This window comes from Stegostoma tigrinum, unplaced genomic scaffold, assembly GCF_030684315.1.
Source record: "Stegostoma tigrinum isolate sSteTig4 unplaced genomic scaffold, sSteTig4.hap1 scaffold_49, whole genome shotgun sequence".
NCBI classification, from domain to species: Eukaryota; Metazoa; Chordata; class Chondrichthyes; order Orectolobiformes; family Stegostomatidae; genus Stegostoma; species Stegostoma tigrinum.
Window position 1 is genome coordinate 511,067 of NW_026728419.1, and position 12,927 is coordinate 523,993.

Below are 12,927 nucleotides of genomic sequence, written 5' to 3' on the forward strand. Positions count from 1 at the left end.
TTTACTGTGGTACATTTCAATGTTTCTGTCAAATTAGGGGCCAGTGTGTGTGTTCAAACGTCTGTATACTCTGCCTGATGGAAGAGGATGTAGTAGAGCCTTAGCATTTGGGGTGGGCCTTCGATTATATTGGCAGGTTTTCTTGGCAACAAGATGTGTAACGGCGTTCATGAATGGAAGGGTGGCTTCTGTGATGATCTGGCCTTCAACCTTCAGTAGTTTCTTACAGTCCGGACCAGCAGTTGCTGTACCTGGATAGAATGTTTTCTATGGTGCAGACGTGCTAAATCTCCTAAGCCATTTCCTCAACTTCTCAGGAAGAAGATGCTTTGTTGTTCCTTTTCCAGGTTTGCTAGTTTTATCAAGACAGTGGCTGGATTAGAGAGTATGACCTCTATGGAGAGGCTAGAAAGACTCAGTTTCCTGACTGCCATCAGTTTTGTGGAAGAGACACTGGATCCAAAACGTTGTCTCTGATTTCTCTTCACAGATACTGCTAGTTCTGCTGAGATTTTCCAGCAATTTTCTCTTTCACCTGTAGGTAAACATGGATTGTTTTCTCTGAAGCAGTAGAACTCAGGGGAGACTTGATAGAAGTCTGTAAAATTATGGGATACATAGGTAGATTTGACAACCGGAATATTTTTCCCAGAGTTGAAAACTAGGAGACATGTTTTTATGGTTTGTTGAAAGTGGGGAGGCATGTTCAAAGGAGAAGTGAGAGGCACGTTTTTACAGAGTACGGTAGGAGTGTGGAACACTCAGGCAAGTGTTGTCATAGAGGCAGACAAGATCGGGGTGTTTAAGAGAATATTACATATGCACATGGTTGTGCAAGAAATGGAGGGAAATGCTCCAGGGGCAGGCATAAGGCATTAGCTTAATTTGACGCCATGTTGGTGCAACATCATGGGCTGAAGGGCCCGCTCCTGCTCTGTACTTTTCTACTGTTATGTTCTATCTCTCTCGCTGTCCTTTTTTTGTCTCTGCCTGCCCCCCCTCTCTCTCTGTATCCCAGTCTGTACCCACCCCTCTCTATATATCTGCCCCTCTCCTTCCATCTCTCTCTATCTCTCCCAATGTCTCTATCTGTTCCTCTCCCTGCCTCTGGTCCCTCGCTCTCCCTCTGTCCTCCTCTCCCTCTACCCCCTCTCTCTCCCCTTCCATTTCCCTCTCTTTCTTTGCCTCAGGCCCTCTCTCTCTCCCCCCCACCCCTGACTATCAGTTTCTCCACATCTATCCTCTACCTCTTTGCCCTCTCCCTTCTCTTTCCCCATCACACCTCTCTTTCTGTCCCACTGTCCCATCCCTTTCCCACTTCCCTGCCCCTCTCTCTGTATCTCTCTCCGTCTGCTCCGCTCACTCATATTCTCCCTCTATCATCCCTGTCTCTCACACACGCCTCACACATCTGTAACACTCTTACTTACACTCACTGTCCCCCTCCCACTTTCAATTCTTCACTTCCTTTCCCACTATTTCTCTCATTACTCTCCCGCCATTCCTCTCTCTGTCCATCTCTGTGCCATCCACTCTGCCTGTCCCTATCTCTAATATATCCTTTACCCTACCTCTCTCTCTGTCCCTCACTCTCTTTGTCCCTCTCTTCCTCTGTGTCCCCTTTCTGTCTCCCTCCCTTAGACTACCATCTCTCTCTCCATCTCTCTGTCTCTCTCCCTCTGTCCCTGTCCCTGTCTATCCTTCTCTCCTCATCTGTTCCTGGCTGTCTCTGTCTGCCCTTCTCCCCGTTCCCCCATTCCATCTCCATGGTCTTTCTCCCCTTCTATCCTCCTCTTCTTCTTTATCCATCTCTGTCTGCACTCCCCGCCCCCAACAATGGTCCTTTTCCTGTATCTCCTTCTTTCCTTCTGCCCCTCTCTTCCGCCCTCTGTTGGTCTCTATCTATCTCTCCCTCCCTCTGCCCACACTCTCACTCCCTCATATGTCATCCACTCACTATTTTCCTCTGCTCCCCTCCCTCTCTGCCCCTCTAAGCCTATTCTCTGCCTCACACCCTTTGCAACTGTCTCATTATTTCTCTATGTAACCCTCTCACTTGGTCCCTCTCTCTCTTTCTGTCTCACTTAGCCCCTGTCCCTCTCTCTGTCTCACTCAGCAAAATTCTCTTTTTTTGTTTGTCTCTTTAGCCATATATCGTTGGCCCTCTCTCTATCTATCTGTGTCTCTCTGGCCCTCACACTTTCTGACCAGGTGTAGGGGTGACTTGTACTGGCTATGTAAGGTGACTTATACCAGACCACTCCGAGCTGCCCAGGCCTACCAACAAGATGGTAGACAGAAGCTAAGAAAAAATTAAGCAGCCTGTTCACACAGTGAAGTATACTTGTATCTTTGAATAAAACTGCTCGAAGGTCGGTAAAAGGACGTTCTATGTTGCCATCCCAGACAGTTCTGATAGAAGGACGCCTCAGGACAGAAAAATGACCATTTCCAGCTTTAATAAATAGAGAATGGTTGTTCCAGTAAATGAATAACGTTCGGCGATAGATTCGGTCCTGAAGCAGCTACAAGGATAACAGCAAAAGTTATTTCCTCATAAATACTTGTCTCTTTGAAGTTACCAGCAATATTCAAGAGTTTCGAGCTAAAACTGGTCTAATCATATAAGTTGGTTTCAATACGCAACCAGAATGTAATACATTCTGAAAGAACATTTAGGTTTAGATGTGAAGGTTAAATAGCCTTCTGAGACGCCTTCTGAGATGCCTTCTCTTTTGCCCTCACAACCCATAAATTATAAAATGCTGACTGTAGAAGTAGTGGTACAATGTTACTCTTTTAATTAACTTTATAACAGAAGTTAACCTCGTAGAATAGGTTCGGTAAACCTAACTGACTTTTTGTTATTACGTTATGTAATTGGAGAATGGGAAAATAAAAGGAGTAACTGAATGTGATGATAGAATTCGAGCTGTCTTTATAGATAAAATAAAAGTCTGTGAAAGTCCCGAAAGTGTACAATCATTTTACTTTTTTGAATGTGAATGAATGGGATGCACAGAAACATCCTCAAGCCAAAAGAAGACAATGTCTAGTTCAGAGCATATGATCATGAAACCTGGGACTGCCTCTCGAAGTGACCACGAGGTGTCCCAAGTGTTTAGATTAAGGGGAAGGACAGTGAATACATTGCATTTGATTACTGCAACACAGGATCTATAAAAATGCTGTAATTCTTTATAAAAGCAAAGATTGTGTCACTGATCCATCCTCCAAATCCAGATTCTGCAAACATGCTTAGGCTCTCTCCCTCCATACACCAGTTTAAGTTGGAGGAAACATCTTGCCCTTGCTTGAATCCTGCCTGCCTCCTGAGTTTTTGTCCCTGCTCTGGATAAATGCTCCTACAGTTTGCTGCCTAGAGCAGGGTAACGTTGGGCCACGATCTGGGCGAGTATCTTTCTTGACCATCCTTTCTAGCTAGCTTGGCAATTGGTGGATTTATTCTGTAAGCCAGGACCCCTTCCAATATTTTGAGAGAACACGCAAAATAGTGGAAGGGGATCCCGGTGTGAGAGCATGTGAACTAATGCGAAAATGCAACAGAACACGAGAACATTTGAAATAACATGAGAATGTGCCGAACAGTGCAAGAGCATGCGAAATAGTGCAAGGGCCTGAAATAAGGAAGAGGGGGTTGTGAGGCCAAGCATGCAAAATAGGAGAAAAGGGAGGACTGAGAGTCTCGGCAAAATCATGAGTAAAATTTTAAAAAAGAGGAAGGCTGTGAGCCCCTGTGTTATCATGCATAAATAAGTGCAAAAAAGAAGCAAATAAGAGAAAAAAAAGCAAACAAATACTCCCAGAAATCTCAAGCGAAGTGTGAAGTAGAAAAAGAACAATGGACTGGGAAATAATAAAACAGTAAAATAGAAGCAGACACAGTTGTGTGAGAGTTTGACAAAGTGGCAGGGATGAATTGCTGAATAATGGGTTGGGCCCACATTAGTCCATTCTGCAGAGACTGTTTTAAAAAGTGTAGAAACGTGCTGAAATGGCTACAGTATTCATGACTAAGAAAGAGAAAGCGAGACTTGTCTCTGTTCGAGTTCAGTGAATCTAGTAGAGGTATTACAAAAACAAATTTGCTTGAAAAACTCAGCAGGTCTGGTAGCATCTGTGAAGGGGAAAACAGAGTTAACATTTCGGATCTGGTGACCCTTCCTCAGAACTGATGCTGGCTGGGATAACGCCAGTTTTTACGCAGAAAACAAAGGGGAGAGGAATGGGGTAGGGAGTAAACGATAGGATAGAGTATAAAGGGTGAAAAGAGCAGTTGGACAGACAAACAGTTGATAATAATCAGATTGGGAGGGTGAATAGTTGTTAATGGGGACTGCTAGTGACTGAAACAAGCAGTGTGTAATGGCAGGCTACGTTATAACAAGGCCTGGCTTGTGGGCTAAGAGCCTGGGACATGGGAGAGCTTAGGCCCTAAAATTATTGAACTCAGTGTTGAGTATGGAGGGCTGCAGGGTCCCCAAGCCGAAAATGAGGTATTGTTCTTCCAACTTGCATTGAGCTTCGCTGGAACACTGCAGCAAGCCAGCGGACTGACATGTTGGCAAAGGAACAGGGTGGTGCATTGAATGGGTGCCAAAAAAGCGCAATCCGCCATTGTCTCTGAGACAGAAGACATCAAGAAAACACAACACAACCAGCCGCACTAATCAGCCTACCATATATGAAGGAAGTTTCAGAAATGACCACAAGACTACTCAGTTCCCGATGTATCAGAATAGCCCACAATCTGACAACCACACTGCGATAGCTACCGACGAACATAAGGGATCACATACCCAAAACTAGCAAAACCAGTGTATTATACAAAATACCATCAAGGGCTGTGAGAAATACTGCACAGGTCAAACCAGAAGAAAACTGGCAATACGGACACACAAACGCCAACTAGCCATCAAGAGACATGACCAATTCTCACCTGTCTCACTGCACACAGACGATGAGGGACACAAATTCGCCTGGGGCAACACATCCATCATCACACAAGTCAAAAAGAGACATGCCCGGGCATTTCTGCAGGCCTGATATTCCAACTGGAACTCTGGCAAAAACACATTGAACAAGAGCCTTTGTACAAACCATTGAAAAACAGAACCGGAAGTAATAACAACCAGCCGAGCAAACTGAGGCATATAACTAACAAAAGGGACAGAATACCTGTGCTTCACTGGAGGTGCACTGAAGATGTTACCTAGTCGGGTGACAAAACATTTGCATCAAACTCACCAGCTCAGCGAGCTCTGCAACTTCATGTATCTCTGTCAGTCACTTTCCACTCACACTGTGCAAGATAATAAAATGTGAGGCTGGATGAACACAGCAGGCCAAGCAGCAACTCAGGAGCACAAAAGCTGACGTTTCGGGCCGAGACCCTTCATCAGAGAGGGGGATGGGGTGAGGGAACTGGAATAAATAGGGAGAGAGGGGGAGGCGGACCGAAGATGGAGAGAAAAGAAGATAGGTGGAGAGGAGAGTATAGGTGGGGAGGTAGGGAGGGGATAGGTCAGTCCAGGGAAGACGGACAGGTCAAGGAGGTGGGATGAGGTTCGTAGGTAGCTGGGGGTGCGGCTTGCGGTGGGAGGAAGGGATGGGTGAGAGGAAGAACCGGTTAGGGAGGCAGAGACAGGTTGGACTGGTTTTGGGATGCAGGGTGTGCGGGGGGAAGAGCTGGGCTGGTTGTGTGGTGCAGTCGGGGGAGGGGACGAACTAGGCTGGTTTAGGGATGCAGTAGGGGAAGGGGAGATTTTGAAACTGGTGAAGTGCCATGCAAGAAGTCCTGTTCGGTTGATTCATCAGTATGACACCTAATTTTTAGGCATGCCTGGCGACGTTCCTGATTGTTAATCATTCCTTTGTCTGTCCAACAGTTCTTCTCTATATTTGGGCTCCAGCCCCTCCTATAATTTACTCATTACCGCCACCCCCCGCCATTCCACACTCTACATACAAACTCTTACTTTCTGAGCTACCTTCAGTTCTGAGGGTCACTCGAACTGAAACGTTCTCTGACTTCGCTGCACAGATGTTGCCGACCTGTTGAGCCGTTCCAGCATTTGTTTTTGTCACTGTTTGTTTCTTGGTGTCAGTAAGTTAAAAAAAAAGACTCTGGTTATTTGTGAATTCTCTAGTGTCTCAGCAGGTGGGATGACTGAGTAAACACTTGCCCTCAAATAGGTCAAGTGAATGGTCTGATTCCAGTGTGAGATTGAGTTAATGCTTTCCCACGTTCACAACAGATGAATGGACTCTCTCCAGTGTGAATTTGCTGGTCTCTCATTGGGAGGAATGACGGAATGAATACCTTCCCACACACAGAGCAAGTGAACAGTTTCTCCCCAATATGACTTGTTATAGAGAAAGGAAGGTTAAATGAAAGAAAGTCCCTCGTATTCACTGTATAAGTAAAAAGTAAACATTTATTTTTTAATAAAAATAATAGTGAACAAAATGAAACAATTACAAGCAAACTGAACAATTTCCAATAACTACTAACTATTCCCTAAATGGACTAAGTTCTACTGGTACGCTATTCCAATAAACATAAGTCCCACTTATATAATCCAAGTAGTAAGACAAGAAAATAAAATCTTAGTCTCTCAAAGTCTACGCGCTTTATTTCTGCTGCTCTCACGTCATAAATGCCTTTATTCCACGGATCCGGGTGTCAGGGATGTTTTCTCTGTGAAGTACTTTGTGAGGGCTCTTAACTAGAAATACCATGGTGACTTTTATGGATACAGGTGCTTTCTTAGAGACCTCAGTGATTGCTTGTGAGAGATAGATGATTACTTCTCAGATGACCATTCATTCTCACACTGATTTTCAAAATCTCTCGTTATCTACTGGGATGACATGTCAATTTTATTACAATAGCATTCATGCTAAACTATCAAAACCACCAGGTTTAAATTCAATTGTCTTTGAATTGCTAATGCTTGGATGAGACAAATTGGCTGATTCCAGCTCATTGCCAAAACACCAAAACAAGGTTTCCGTTCACACAGCCAATTGATACGTGTTTCAATTTTAGAACGGGCTGTACACCTTCAGCTATATGCAGACACTTTTTTTTCTCTCTCAGTATAAATCCCTAGGCTTAGAAAAGCACTATCCCTTCAAGGTACCATACAATCTTGTCCCTGAATGTTATTTTACAAACAAATTCTCGCTTCCTGCCTTCCAATTCACGATTACTCAACACAATTTTTTAACAGACTGAGTTGGTGAGCTTTCAGCTGTGATGATTCTTTTAAAAAAAGACTTCCCACAATCCCCACATTTCCACACTGTCTCTAATATGACTGCTCTGGTGTTTTGACCTTTTAGATGAATCTTCACAGACACTTCCACACAGAGAGAAAGTGTGTTCCTCTCCAGTATGAGTGGTATTTTTTCTTCAATGTTCAAAACGTTTTGACAATTTGGTTATGATGAAGAGAGTGGCTGTCAGATCTGGATATGGTTTCATCTGCACCTCAAGTTGCAAATCAATCTTTCAAAACAGGAAAAGAAAGGAGAAAAGAGAAGATACGCAGGTTGTTAAATTGAGAGAAATTAATCTGGACAATTGTGAAGTCAAGACTTGGGAGAAAAATTACCACATAAAATAGTTGACTACCGTTAAAATCAGTCACTGTTTGCAGTGAACTACTGAGGTTGGAGATTTGCGAGTGAAGGACCTTTATCCTCAAACAATTTGATCCCTTGAGTCCTCAGAACTAAGAACAGATGCAGAAAGAAAGTGCGGTAAGTACTCAGCAATCCTGGCAGCATCTGAAATTGTCCTTTTCCATCGATTAATAACCTCAATAATTGGCCTCAAGTTCTGTAGTTCCCGCTTCAAACATCTCTGACTCTCTCCTTTTCAAAATTGCCCTTCAAGCTGATACATTTTGCAACACTCTTGATCATCAGTATTATGTCTCTTTGTGATAAATCTTGTAATATAATATCTCTGAAATTCTAGTGAACATTTCATTATAGTGATAATGCAACACAAATGTCAATTGTGTTTCTTGACTTCTACAACTATCTGCGTTCATTCCTCATCTCAGCGTGAGAATTCTCAGAAAGAAAGCATAGGGATTCTCGTGGTTCACATGGTCCACTCCTACTTGCTCAACAGACTGCTGCGGTTTGGCAATATTTCCTGTTTGACACTACTTAAATTTGTTCACATCCAAGAATGGAGTTTTATGTAAAAACAACTGGAGGGGCAAAATGGATTTAGCGGTTCTCTATGAATTTTAAAAAATGTTCCAACAAATGCATAAGTAACACTGATAAGACATTGACCTTTTAAAAATTCGAGTGCTCACCATAGCCACCTACACGTACAATACGAGGATGTGGAGATAAGAGTTTAGAAACGGTCACCAACAGAGCTCCAGTAAAAGAGCCACAACAGGAGGATGAAGAGGAGCAGAGAAGGTGCCTGCTCCGATATCGCCCATGATCTGTTCCTTGAAACATTCCAACCCGGCCAAGTTGACACAGCTGACTATCAGCTGGCAGCTTCGTGAAGCTGGACCCAGTCCCGCCAAATAGTGGGACAGGCCAAGATGAACCTCTGTAATCTGTAAGGGTTGAGGGTGAGGGCGGTGATGGATGATCTCCGGCCCTGTTTTGCATCTCAACTTGTTCCTCCATAACCATCCCATAGCCTTGTAAACGCAGATTGTAGATAGTTGATGGACCTTGGTGTGCCTCATTACTGTGGCAGATATGGTGCAGAACAGCACCTTTCTGTTCTGTACTCATTCTCTGAATCCATCCCAGGTCTTTATTCCATTTCTCCATTCGCAGTGATTTATACATTGTGCTGTTATTCCTGGCTCTCACTTTATCCTCGTCAATCCTTTCCATTTCTCTGGTAATGGTGGAAACTTCAAAAATTGGAGTAAGAATCGTCCACTCATCCTTTCTTGCCTGTTCTGATCTTCAAATTAATCACGGCTGATCATCCAGCTCAGGGACCCCACATCATTTTATCTCTTTGGCCCTCAGAACTATATCGAACTCCTCCTGGAAAACAGTGAATGTATTTGACTCAGCCACTTCCTTTGCAAAGAATTCCACATGTTCGCCACTCTGTGAGTTAAAAGAAAATCATCTCTATTCAGCCTAAATGGTTTTCATTTGATTCTTTTCTTTATGCTTCTCACTGATTGTCTTTACTTTGCATTTCAGATTTCTGGCGACATTTCATACTTCATCTGGACACTTTTAAACAAAAAAATCTCTTTACTTCTCCACCACAACACCCTCTGATATCGCAACATGAGCCCTTTTGTCAGTGAATGTTTCCCGTGCTTCACCCACTCATTCTGTCACCCCCACCCTTCCCCACTGGTCAGAAAGTTCACCTGATTTCTGTCCCCACAGACATGACTGGATTCAGGGTCCACACGTCCAGAGCCACGAAAGAGACACCTCGACCCATTGAGTTTGTCCCAGTCAAAATAACAAGAGACTAACTGCTCTAATCCCTTTTCCAGCACGTGGCCCATGCCCAATATTTTGGCATTGCAAGTACTTATCTAAATACATCATAAGTTTTCTGAGGATTTCTGCACGTACCACACTTACAGGCAGTGAGTTCCATTTTCCCACTATATTTCGGGTGAAAAAAATCTCCAATTTGTACTAAACTTTCTGTCCTTTACTTTGGTTCATGCCCCCGGTCATTGATCCATCCAACAAGGGGAATTATGCGTGATGCCTCTTCTTTCTATGTCCCTCATCATTTCTACATACCTCAAAAATGTTCTCGCTCACCCCAGACTTTGCGGGCTGTGTGCTTCCCTGCTGATGGAGAGAAAATAGATTCTCCCCTGCCAGAAATTCTGGGGTGGAGTTCCTGCTATTTCCACCAAATATTTTCTGCACACCCAAATCAATGCTGAAGTAGACCCTGGTCCCTCATTCACGAGAGGCCCCAGAGCCTGCATTCTGGGAGTGGGAATGGGAGAAAGATCGAGAAAAATGGGGAACGAAAACATGTAACACTAGCAGAGAACTGAAACCCATCAACACGACTAGTATAGGGCCAGAAAACTCAGAAACACTCACCAATTCGAAACCCCATGGTTGATATCCCGACATGCCTGTCACTCACACCCGAATTCACGCCCATTTCAGAGCAAACTTCCATCTCACAGCTTCCTGGTCGTTAACCCATCCAGGCACAGGAGTGGGATAGTTCAAGGTGAGTAACTCAGTACCTCACTGTAGGTCATCTTTCTCTGACCCAATGATGTATCTTTTTTTTCCCATTGCTCCCTTCCCAGTGATTCCAACCTCCTGCAGTTGTCCGTGTCTCCCAGTTTAATGAAGCAATTTCCTTCCCATTCCTCTGGCGATTTCGTTGGGGGCTTAGTGGCGGGGTGCATCAGACTATGTCCTGATTTGCTGATTGTCACTCAAGTTCACTATTTGTCTTTTAGATTTAAACCATTGGCTGTGTTTTTCAGTTCTCTCATCCCAACAGATGGCCGAAATCATTCAATTCATGTGCAATTTATAGCCTACTCAGAAACTGTGATTAATTTTCGAGCTCTTTCTCAGTTGGGAGAAGATTCAGATGTAGTTGCAATGTAACCACCTCCCCGATTCAATCACAGTCCTTGGTACTAATAGGAAATCCTCAGTAAACATCAATGGAAACGGTGTGGAGGGTAGAAGACAGATGGAGAACAGACATAATGCAAAATAATTTTTAAAAACCTGAAGAATTTTGGATGGTGTGTATCAGGAGCAAAAACAAAAGTTGCTGGAATAGTCAGCAAGCCTGACAGCATCTGTGAGGAAGAAAAAGAAATCAGAATTAATGCTTCAGGTCCAGTGACGCTGCCATAAAAATCTAAAGAACTGTGGATGCCATAAATCAGGAACAAAAACAGAATTTGCCGGAAAACCTCAGCAAGTTTGGCAACATCTGTGAAGAAGAGTCAGAGTTAACGTTTCACATCTGTTGACCAGAGAAAGGGTCAGTATGGATGGACAATGCTTTTCAAAATGTGAAATATCTAAGTGGATTGGTATGCTGCTAATGAAGACAGATGGCGGAGGTTAGATGGCATCTTGTTGCGTGTGGAATTCATTGAAAAAAATTCGAGCACTATTCCGAACTTCTATTCAAAATACAAACTGGAGCTAATACAATAAACTGAAACAACTTCATTTCTGACAAAGAGCCACTGAATTTGAAATCGTAACTGCTTTCTCTGTTTGATGCTGTCACACCTCCTGCATTTCTCCAGCAAATTATTTTTCTGTTCCAGGAAAACGTTTGCTCTATTGTTGATAATTGGCTAACAGCTCCATAAATGCTGTCAGTTGCAGAGTGACCTTCACCTGAATATTGCTCTCTCGATCCGCTTTCTAAACTGAGATGCAAATACGAGACAGACTCGCTCTTGACTGTGGACATACCCACAATTCCAAAAGTTATGGCAACCGCTCTAAGTGCCGTCGTCGCGTTCACTTATGGTTGGAGCATGCTCATAACGATTGCAAACCTTGCCGCTGAATCGGCAGAGAAGGCCATCAATCAATTAGCCCAACCAATGGGAGAGAACGATGGGTGGGACTGTAGGACAGAGCGGGAGTCGCTGGTCCTCCAACTAATGGGAGTGAACAAGCTGTGTTTATAATGAGAATCCAGCAGCTTTCGTGACAACTTTCTCCCATGGCAGCCCCAAAAATTTCCAGTTTCATTCAGCTCCATTTCACAACCTGCCCTTGTGCTTTTGTGTTCGCTTGCACTTTTTCCCAGTTGTTTCTTTAAATTTCAGATGAATAGGCTGCACAGAATATTAGAGGGGGACAGCAAGGTGTTTCAATGCTTCGCCCTGCTGCCTTGGATGGCCGATTCTGAACTCAGCTGACTGTATGGAATTATTACACTGAGCCCGTGCCTGCGTGGGTTCTTCCCACAGATCAAAAATGTGCAGGTCAGTGGATTGGCCATGCTAAATTGCACGTTGCTTCCAGGGATGTATAGGTTAGGTGTTTTAACCACGGGAAATGGAGGGCTATGTGAAGAGGTAAGGAGGTGTATCTGGGTCGGATGCTTCTCATTGGTTGGACAAATTTGATTGGCCAAATGGCCTCATTCTGCAATGTCAGGATTCCATGATTGGATGTGCAGTTGGGAAACTCAACCCAAACAGCAAATCAGAATCTGACAGATCGCTAGTTCATAGTTATCTGAATATACCTGGGTTTTGAACATTAAAGGAAATATCACTGTTCACTATAGAGAGCAGACATTACCATGTTCTGTGTTTGGACAAGGATTCAGCTGATCAGAAATAAATGTATTGTTGATTTAGAGAAACCATGGAAACGTGAGAAATGTGGAAAGAGATTTGCGTTCTGGTCTGAACTGGGAATTCACTGACCTAGTTCCAGCCGAAGCTCTGATTTGACTGCAGGGAAGGAGTCACAGTGAGTCAATCTGCAGATGCACCAGAACTTTCACAATCGGGAGAGACCATCCAGGTACTCTGGCTGCAGGACTGGGTTCAAACTTTCATTTCAACTCACTGCATACCCTTGTTGAAAGACCTAGAGCAAGCTGGGAAATGTTTGCCTGTGATATCAAGGAAGCATTAGATAGAGAGTCGCATCAAGGACCAAAATTTGAATTAGTGTGAAAATATTACACTGGTTGGAGTACTCCTGAAGAAAAAAGGAAGATAATTGTACTTACTGGAGTGCAATCGTCTCAGCGCCTGGATATCACTGCAAGAATTCTGCGGCGTAGAGTCTTCAGCCCACACACCTTCAGCTGCTACGACTTTAATCAGGCTCTGCATTTGACAAATTTCCAACATTAATGTTGCAACTTCATACCTGATAATACATTTGATAAAATAGCGT

The 12,927-nt window shown here is 43.7% G+C and overlaps 1 long non-coding RNA gene across 1 annotated transcript; it reads right to left on the reverse strand.

Moving 5' to 3' along the window:
• Positions 1-8,852: 8,852 nt before the first annotated feature.
• Positions 8,853-11,479, reverse strand: LOC132208608 (uncharacterized). Its single transcript, XR_009444742.1, has 3 exons — positions 11,398-11,479; positions 10,114-10,841; positions 8,853-9,066 (listed from the first exon to the last, which is right to left on the reverse strand). It is a non-coding gene; the product is annotated as an uncharacterized LOC132208608 (long non-coding RNA).
• Positions 11,480-12,927: the final 1,448 nt, after the last annotated feature.